This window comes from Leptonotus elevatus, chromosome 4, assembly GCF_054856555.1.
Source record: "Leptonotus elevatus isolate MCC_2025b chromosome 4, RoL_Lele_1.0, whole genome shotgun sequence".
Lineage (NCBI taxonomy): Eukaryota > Metazoa > Chordata > Actinopteri > Syngnathiformes > Syngnathidae > Leptonotus > Leptonotus elevatus.
The window spans coordinates 12,653,784-12,664,204 of NC_141242.1; the positions used below are offsets into that span (position 1 = coordinate 12,653,784).

General features: G+C 38.2%; 1 long non-coding RNA gene across 1 annotated transcript; it reads left to right on the forward strand.

The window, feature by feature from the left end:
- Nucleotides 1–2,733: 2,733 nt before the first annotated feature.
- On the forward strand, nt 2,734–9,617 carry LOC147175567 (uncharacterized). Its single transcript, XR_015094650.1, has 3 exons — nt 2,734–3,094; nt 3,176–3,335; nt 8,648–9,617. It is a non-coding gene; the product is annotated as an uncharacterized LOC147175567 (long non-coding RNA).
- Nucleotides 9,618–10,421: the final 804 nt, after the last annotated feature.

The following is a 10,421-nucleotide window of genomic DNA, read 5'->3' on the forward strand; positions in this document are numbered from 1 at the left end:
ACAAAATCACATAATTTGGAGACACATGCTTTTCATTGCAATGATGTCATGTTAGGGAACACTTTACACAATGGAAATAAGGAAACATTTTCCAAAATCCCCTGTATTCCTGCCAAAATAGGGCAGTAATATATATGTATATATATATATATACATATATGTATATATATATATATATATATATATATATATATACACACACACAGACAATAATACATAGTAATATAACTATTTAAAAAATTGGAAATATATCTTTTTCATTGTAATAATGACATGTAATGGAACACTTTTCATTGTGTAAATGGAAAAAAAATCCCCTTAAAAGTTCTGCTAAAATAATTTTATTATTATTATTATTATTATTAATCAAAGCACACGAAAATGTATTTCAACTCACCAACTGAAATTAAATAAAACGTGTTGCAGTTGCTTGAGGGATATTTTGACCAGCACACCTTAACAGAACAACAAGCAATACAAATTTTAAAAAAAGTAAGTCAGTGCATTTAAAAATCCTTTTTTTTTTTTAAACACATGACAGGAGAGTCCCAGCACAATAAAAAGGTCCTGACAGGGGGGTAAAGTCGAATCACGTCTTCTTCTTTGCATGCTTGTTTAAGGAATGACATTCACAGTTAGTGTTGGGTAACCTTTTAACAGCTGAAGCACATTAATCACTGCTGTAATTACCCAGTGAAAGGCCCACATCAACACTGTTTGCTTGCTTAAATGCAGCTGCTGACTTTTTCTTATATAGGTTCAATCATCAAGTTGTCATAGTGGACTTAAAGCAATCAAACGTTTAAGCTGTAATGTAATGCAGTGGCGTTCTGTGCATTTGGTGCTCGAGCCATCAGTGCAATTATAGAAAAGACAACATAAGTTCGCAACTGTGCCATGTACGTCATCTTCTAGAGCAGTTCAAAATCAATATTTATCTAATAACATGACAAAAACGTAGACAAATGTAAAGAAAATATATCTTACTCACCGGCACAGGCGATTCTAGGGTCAGAGGTTGCTTCAAAGAGCAAGAACCAAATCTAATAAATGTTATGCGAAGGAGAAAAGGACTATAATAGTAAATAGGGGTGTGAATTGCGTAGTACCTGGCGATTCAATTCGTATCACAATTCATAGGTCACAATTCGATTAGATTAATCCCGATACGAATCTATAAATTAAATATTGCAATTTTTTTTTAACTAAAATTTTGAAAATACTAATCAGTAAACTTGTACATGTACACTGTAAGATTTGTATGAAAATGTATTTATTTATCTGAAAATTCAGGCTTATAACTGAGCCACTGCATTTAACAAACAGGTTGCAGTCTGTTTCATGTTCGAACAGCACTGAAATAAAATATTAAGGCTTAATGTTCCATTAATAGAACATTCTTCCATGCTTAATGGAAGCATGGAATCCTAACCCCAAGTAAGACGTTTTGTTGAATATTCCCATAAAAAATTGGTGTTTAAAAATCGATTCGGCCGCATATCAAATCGATTCGAGAATTGCGCGCTGTAATATTGCGATATATTGCCGAATCGATTTTTTCTAACACCCCTATAGTAAAATATAACTATATCCTAACTTTAATTTATGGGGAAGCGGACTCTTTTAGATACAACAGCTCCTCTCGATACGCATTGACTGAATGCATGTTTCTGGAGTAAACCACCTCCCCACAGTTTAGAGTGAGAACCCAAATGGACCTTGGACTTGTTTGTTTTCTGACTATATATTGCTTCTCTGTAGTTTGTTATAAAAAGAATATGTACATTAACATACACATTAAAAAACAAACAAGAAATGCGCTTGAATCTGCAAAATAATATTGCATGTACAAGTCTGTGTATGGGTGAAGTGCAGACACAATATAAAACATTTTAATAAAACTAATTGACTGTTTGTCACTGTTTGTCTCTGCCTTTATCTTATCTTTAATACAAATATATAAATAAAAATACACTTTTATCTTACGTCTTATATTATCTCCATGAGGCGACTTTCTTTCTGTGCAGATACACACATGCACGCACGCCACACACATTAGTTAAACTAGCCATCAGCAGCATAATTGAGACATTAATATTAACGCTTGTTTCCCTCATTCCACTCAAAAATGACAGATGGGCATTAATTAGCCTTTAGTCTGACCACCTGCGACGTTTCCTAGCTAACTAGCTAACTACCAAGTAGCATGACTGCAACAGCAAAATAAAAAAAATAAAAAAGTAGACTAGTAATGAGAATAATGTGTTGGTAGAGTAATAAACCTTTCACATATCCTGGTGGAAGTAAGGAACTTACAATTTCACTCAACTCTAGGGAGGAACCACTGGAGGACGGTCCGCGTGCTCTGCTTGTTTGTACACAACGTCAACAGCGAGGGTGGGAGGGAGCGGAGGGTTTAGGTCTAATCAAATGGGGATGTACTGTGTTTTTGTTGTTTAAATATTAATTTTAAACGCTATGGTTTATATACATGCTATATAATTTTCTAGCTTGTTAAAAAGAACACGCAGTAAAAATATACCTATATACTTATTGTAACTATAAAAAAAAAAGGAGCTAAATACGCGTCTGCTCCCCGGGGCTGCTGACGATTAAATGTATTAATGTGTGCAGATAATTTTTCTTGTCAAACTTGGCTAGAGGACGGGAAAATGTTGACGTTATTGTGTGAGGGTGAATCTGAAATTATGATTGGTTAAAGAAACAATGCCATTTCATGGCCCGATCCAGTGGCGGCATCAAGTAGATTTTTGTGGCGCTTGACAAGAAGGAACACATAATTCTCGATGGAATACGGTCTCATGAACTCGGCAAGTACGGTCTTGCCAAATGTTTCCTACTGAGGAGCAAACGTTTACGACGCTAGCGCATGTTGATTTCACGTCAGGGTTCGCTCAAGGTCGCAATGTTCACTACACATCTCGGTAAACGTTTAGCGACCGTTTGCAAACCTTGAGTGAACATTCACTACCTTTGCCAACACTCACAAACAGTCACCCCTCAGTGGGATCCGGCTTTAAAGAATGATAGTCTCTTTGTGAACTTTCAACCTGCTCTGAAGTCGTTCCGTAAGGTGATAAAAGGGAAAAACTTGAGTCCTCTCCTCAGCCATTTTGATGGCAGCATGAAATAAATCTTTGAAATATTTTCTCAGTCAAATCTTCAGTTGGAACAGGACTTGGGCCACAATTGATGACGTTTCACGAGATCACAGCAACAAGGACGACAGAACGGACAAGAACACAACTATAGGAAGTGAAGCTGTAGACTACCACGTTAGCTCCGCAAGCTAGCTGCTAGCTTGACAACCAAAGGTAATGCTTATCATTATATATCATCATATATCATTTTTAACAAACTGTGTCTCACAGTTGATGGCATTATATTTAGTGAGCTAAAAACAAATAAACTTTGATTTAGATCATCTGTGACATTTGGAGTCCATCTAGTTGTTGACGTTTTACAAGAAGGAACAACTGAGTTAAGATGTAGACTGCTACGTTAGCTTCTCAAGCTAGCCACTTGCCAGTCAGTCACCAAGGCCAGCAGGTAGACTGTTTCATGTGTCTTGTTTTAAAGTTTTACATTAAATTAGTGCTAGATTTAATTTTCTACTTATATGAAGTAACAAGTGACTTAACCCATTGCCTGTAAAGATTTGTGTCGGAGCTTGAAGGTACCACGAAGGTATTATATATTTTTTGGGAGAGGGCGTAGCACACATGACTGCAATTACTCAAATCCACAATACCAGAGCAATTTCTGTATCATTAGAAAAGTGAGAGTGAAACAAACGGCGACGGACGACATGGAGCAGAGAACACGGTTCACGTATGGTCCCCAGGAAGAAACAACACAGTTTTTAGTGTTTTTTTTTTTTTTTTGTCTTGAGAGCGCTGCTGCTGCTGTTGCTCCTGTCGGGTTAATTTGCTCCACATTTTTTGCAAGAGGGGGAGTAAGTAGGTGGCTGGAAGCGCTGTGGTCTCTTTGAGGAGCTGATGATTTGGACAGCTCTGCCTACTTTGTAAAAGCAGCACGCCTCTTGGAAAAAGATTTTGTGGCACAGTCTATGAGAGAGCAAGAAGTGAAGTGAGGAACAGTTGTCTTTCTGTTGTGACGTGTAGTTGTGTTTTTTTTAAAGGCCACGCAGTGACAATATACAGTGGACTCTCGAAGGGTTATGTACTGAGTTTAAAAAAAATATTTGACTAGTAAGTCATTGTAGTTTTAGCAACAACACTAGCGCTAGCACATGTCAAAATCCTGTACTACATATGTTAGTTTTAATGCCCCCAACTCAAACGTTAAAGCTGTTGTTCAAGATATTTAATTAAACCCTTGTAAGGATAAGCAGTTCGGATAATGGATGGATATCTTGTAATGGTAACACATCACAAGTGATGGAACTCGGAGTAAATCAAAAAAATATATAGTACAATGAAATAAAAATGAATCCCATGTATTTTACATTTCTATGCGTCATCTGGAATCCAACAGTTTACTACCACCAACATGTTTGTCGAGTACGTTTTTCAAAGGTGTGGAAGAGGGTCTTATCTACCTTTGTGGTGGGGTGGTCACTATTTTTTTTAACAAGTAAAAAATAAAACAAAAACAAGTGGACGATAGCCTATGTGCTGCTTGGAGGACCCCCCCCCCCAACCCCCCCCCACCTCCCCTTTTTTAGCGCTTAGTTCCTAAGACCCCAATATTAGATTTGGCAGAGGCATTTTTTGTTGAATTACAGTTATAATTCTTTAATAAAAATATACAAGTTTCCTCCTGTAAACATCATTAAGCATATACTTTATACATGTATTCAAGGCAAGTTGTTTATGTTAAACAAATTTAATCATCATAAATCAAGCTGTTTCTACTAAGTACTGTCTCAAATGTTCTCCAATTTAGATAATGTAAATGTATAGGATCGTATGCTGAGAAATGTTTTTTGGGAGGAGCAATATGGCGACCTCACGGCTTCAAAAGTCTTGGCCTATTGGCTATCCAGTCATATATTCAGATCAGTGGTCTAGACCACTTTCAAGAAAGTGGGTGTGGCTTGCCAGGCTAGGTCTTACCCAGTTTGTCTGTGAAATTCAGGTTTGTCACTGTAATGAAAGGTGACATGACATTTCAGTGCTTCGGTTTTGGAATCAGCTCAGCTTTTGAGTTGTAGATTTGAGCTTAGGCTTGTCACGTTGATTATGATGAAGAGAAATGCCAACACGTGGGAAGTCGGGCGAGTTTAGGAACCTCACAGAGTGTATGTTGGAGTTGTTTGTAGGTAGTGTGTGTTGCGATTAGGAGAAAAGATGAATTCATGGTGGAATGAATATTTTATGGCTCTTGAAAAAACAGTCAAAAATGCTCAAAATCAGCTGTCAATATTGGAAACTGTTTTGAAAACAGCTAGCTATGATTAATTTAAAATGCATTATGATTTATGTATGCAGTTTCTTATATGCATCTTGTCACAGTGAGTGTCTTATATTTGTATATACGCAGTACGCAGTACAGTTTGGACACACCTTCTAATTCAATAGTACTTTAGACCGTGACTGTTTCTTTTATTCTTAATGCGCTTTTTGTGATGCAACGCAGCAATCCACCGTGAGGAACGTGCATAACATTTGGTTACTGTAAGAGTCTGTCAGTCAAGTGCACAAAAAGTCGGTATAAACACGTCTGTTAGGCAAAAAAACAAGAGAGGAAAAAGAAAAAAAATCCTTTGAGCAGCTGCACTCGTGACACTGATATGATCTGAGTTTCAAAGGAGAGCCTTTTTTTCCCTTCGTCTTTTTCATGTCTTCAGAAAAATATGTCTGCTTCACTTTTTGACCTTTAAATAAAGTCCATCTGCGAGGAGCGTCTGAACTCCTCCCTTCTCCCACCGCCATCTGTAAAAGACTGAATTTGGAGGAGACGGCGCACTCCCCTAAAAAAAAAAAAAGAAGCCCAAATCAATCCCTCCTTATTTCCGAATAGCCTCCCGAGTCCCTGCTCCTTTAATGGGACCTTTCCACTGCGTGGTACCTAACCTGTGCGCTACTCGCTATGGAAGCTTATTTATTATTTACCCTGTTGTTGTGCCTGGACATTGCATTATCTCCTCTTTGCTACAAAGCTCTGTTTTCTCATTGCCTTAAGTCTCCTCGAAAAATAAAATCTAGAATACCAAAAATAAACACAAAAGCTAATAATATTAGCTTATATTGTATTTGCGCCAAAACTTTGGGCTGACAATATCATCCTGCTTGCCTGCTTGTGAGTGGTGTTTTGTTGATGTTCGTGCACGGTAGTACATCATAGAATGTACAGTATAATACCAACTGGAACGATACGGTATTTGGTAACTCGAGCAAGATAGCTTTTTTTTTTTTATTCCCTGAAAAGTGTCAAGGGGGTAAAGTTTGGTGGAGGACCCAAACGCAGGGAAGCAGGGCAAGGAGGCAGAGGTGATGTAAAAAATAAAGAAAAAAGGAATTTAATTATTCAAAACAAAAGCAAACTTCAAATGGCAATGAAACAAAACGTGGGGAGGACAACAAGGCAAAAAAAACCCGGCAGCATGACAGGAGAAAAACGACAATGAATCAACGCAGACAGAGGGGAGACAGGAGACTAAATACACGCACACACTAATGACACAACAAGACACACCTGGGGCAAGACACAAGTGGCTGAGGGCACGGATTGGTTGACACGAAGAAGGGCAGGATTACACTTAACAAGACCAAGGGAGACACACAAGGAAAAACAGAACCCAAACATGACAAAAAGTAGCGGTTTTGGAGATGCGAGGGTTCTTCTGATAGCCACAATATGTACAATTTTCCTGTTCTAGGCAGATAATTATACTTAAATTAACTTACTTCTTGTTTTCCTGATGGCTAAAAAGTCCCATCAAAGGCATTTAGGATCATTAACATGTGCCCGCCCTCCTTTGTGCGCAAGAAAGTTGGGGTATATTTGTGCAAATGGAGCAAAAAGCAGCTGAGGATTTGGCCTGCGCTTGCAGGCAGGATGTTCCAGCGCTCTGGTTTAGTTGTAAATGGAGCTGGCCATTCACTGCAGGAAAAATAAACAAAAGATTTGAGCCTAGAAGAAGGTTGTGAACTGACACATTGTTTCATAGTAGCAGAGCTGGCAAAAGTACTCACACGCTCAACTTAAGTAGAAGTTCAGATTCTTGTATAAAAAAAAATACTCTGTTAAAAGTAGTTGTACTGATTAAGAGTACTGGGAAAAGTAATGACATTCAGAGTAAAAGTAAAATTACTTGTGTAAAAAACAACTTTGGTAAAAGTAGTCACTCAAATTATTACTCAAGTAAAAAAGTAATGTACTTGAGGAGTAGAAGTAAAAAGTATTTTTACCGGATTATTTTCTCGTACGCCAATTTGAGCGATATTAGCTAAAGGAGCAAAACTGGGTATACATTGGTCAAATGACTCTCTGACTTGGTATCATCAAATTATCCTCTGCAGTGGCGGCGCGCATTGCCCTCATATTTATGGATTGTTCTAATCTAGCCAATTTCACTTCATGTGATCACGTGTCGTAGAGCCAATCACAAGCTGAGATGGGACCATGTGAAACGCTTCATATTATTGGCGGAGCCAGGATACATTGATGGCTGCTTTTTCTTCTAGGTCAAGTGTTTCAATCGTTTACATGCATTTAAAAACAAAAGTAACCACCTTGTTTTGAAAATGTATTAAGTAAAAAGTAAATATTCTCATGTTAAAATGTAACAGATATAAGTTAAAAGTAGTCTAAAAAATAAATACTCAGGAAAGTACAAACTACTGAAAAAAACTACTCAGTATAGTAAAGAAGTATTTGTACTTCATTACTTCCCATCTCTTCTCTCAGGTGAATTTTACTGAAAGACCAAACAAAAAAATGAATGACACGTCATGTATTTAACCACATACCACATAATTTTGACAAAGGTCCGCTAACTTAATGCTAACACACAATGCAAAACAAAGCATAGGCAGGTTAATGAAATGAATGATAAAACAGACTAAATTGAGACAAGCTGGGTTTCCATCCACCCATTTTTATTTAAATTGTCAAAAAATGCGGAAATAAAACTGAATGGAAACGCTAGAAAAGTGAAAAAAAGTCGCTTGGAGGAGGTGGATTTTGAAGCGTATCGAAAAAAGGAAAATGTGTATTTTGGCTATGGAAACAGATTTTGCGAATAACGACGTGACACGTATACGTATGTAGTCACAAAATAATGGCGGATGATAATGTAAGGCATGTGTGGGGGGATGACGAAACAGAAATCTTTTTTGAATTGATTAAATAACCCAATATTAATGTAATTTTAGATGGAGCAAAGCTTGATCTGCAATCCATGATCACGTTTGTGTCTTGTGGCTTATTCTTGTGTGCTTTTTTGTGCATTCAATTTATTTATGATTTTACAGTATACAGTATTTATAAGTATAAAAGTATTAGAAAACACATTACAAAAAGGTTTGATAGTGTGTTATGGAGGCTGTAATGGATTAATATACCTGAGAAATCTGCTTCAGTACTTGCCACCGCTGCACAGCGGTGCATTTTTTTTCCTCGCTCGACTTCGCTCTCTCTTCCTCACTCAATCCCGCAGGTTCCCAGTTCACATCCCTGCTGGACGCCGTTTCCCCTGTGATAACATTGTGAGTGGATACGAGGTATGGAATCAAACGCCTTCCTTTTCCTGCTCGGCTCCCAGACCGTTATCGTCCATCCTCCATGCAGCCTTCCCTCTCTCGGCCTCCACGCCCAGCTCCCTTCCATCCCTCGCTCCTTGTCTGCATTGACTATTTTTAGCGGCACTGCTATTCTGGAATTCGCCGCTGCGTGCCGGGTGTCTGGGCGGCGATCTCTTCAGGAATGTCTGGCCCCGTCTCAAACCGCTGCAGTGTGGCTGTGCAGCCAGGGCAGCCAGCTCGCTGCTCTCTTTCCAGCTTGAAGTCTGAGGGGGGGGAAAGAAGAAGCAATTTTCTCTGTTCTGTCACGTCCAAGTGGATTTGTGTATGACTGAGCTTTTGTCCCGGCTCATCTTCGCATGTGCTTTTCCATTTTGTCTTGTTGTAAAACGTGATATCGATGCTCCTGTGGGGACAAAGCTCTTGTTTCTACAAGATAAATCATTAGGTTCCATTGTAAACTTAAGTGTCCCTGAATTCCCAGACTGTACTTTAACACAGTTTGGTTCAGTTAGGTACGGTCAGCATTTTATAGTACCGTAACGTCCAGCCCACTGTTTTTTTTTTAGTTTAAGAGAAACTCTAGTAATGGACAGAAAATGATTGGTTGACAAGGAATGAACACAAAATGAACAACAAAAAGCATCAAATATGTACAGGATGAATTGGTATACTAGTTTTTGCATGCCTCCCCCCAAAAAAAAACAAAAAACAATAAAAAAAAACAAGCAATTTTTCTATTACACATTAGCTTAACGCAGAGTTGAGCAAGACCATAATGATCATTTTTGTGCTACAAAATAAACAAAAACCAACAAATGTTATAATGTTAAAGAAAGGGAGCAAGAACACTTTTGTTGGCATATCCTCAGAAAATTATATATGTGTTTCAAAACAAATAAAAATCGGCACTTAAAAATGTTGATGGTTTGTTATGAATTCTATTTTCAGAGGATGCCAAAATATCGAACCAATGCCAGCCAACTTTAGCCCCGTTAGCATCCCAACATTGGCACAGACAGTACAGTACCCAGTCTGTCATTTTTGTCTCATTTAACAACTTAGGCGCGTCTGCACGGGTTTACCGCTCGTTGTTGAAAACCAGGCCCGCCTGTTAAAAAGTGTTAAATAAGTAACAAAAGCATTTGGTACTGCTGTGCACTAAAACTAGCTTGTAAACACAACATGACCGGCGGATCTTGGTAATAAATGCAAGTATCAACACTTGTCGTTGAATAGATTTTTTTTCATTTCATTTCTTACTGTTGAGAAGCCACAAAGAAAACCTGTTAATGGTTGTAGGATCAAGTCAATCATAGGGATCACATAAACGTCTTCAGGCTGCATTCTGTGCTTGTGGTTAACATTAGGTGAAGTCACCAGGAAATGAATGAAAGTCAATGCAGTGCTTACATATTTTGTGTGTGGTCCACAAAGAGAAAATAAGCATCACTAATGGGAAGTTTTTCCTGTCTGGGATCAGGCTGGATGGCTATTCAAAGCAAAATTGTTTGCCGTGAAGGGAACACCGTCCAAGGCCACCTGTTGCTCATGATTGTGCAGATCCGCTGGAGCTGAACCTTGTCAGGAATCGCCGTACACTGTGCAACTCTCATCACTGGTGTCATAGCTGGTAGAGTCATAGCAAAGCAACGCCGTAATAAAATACAGCAGAACCGCTGAAATGTTTTT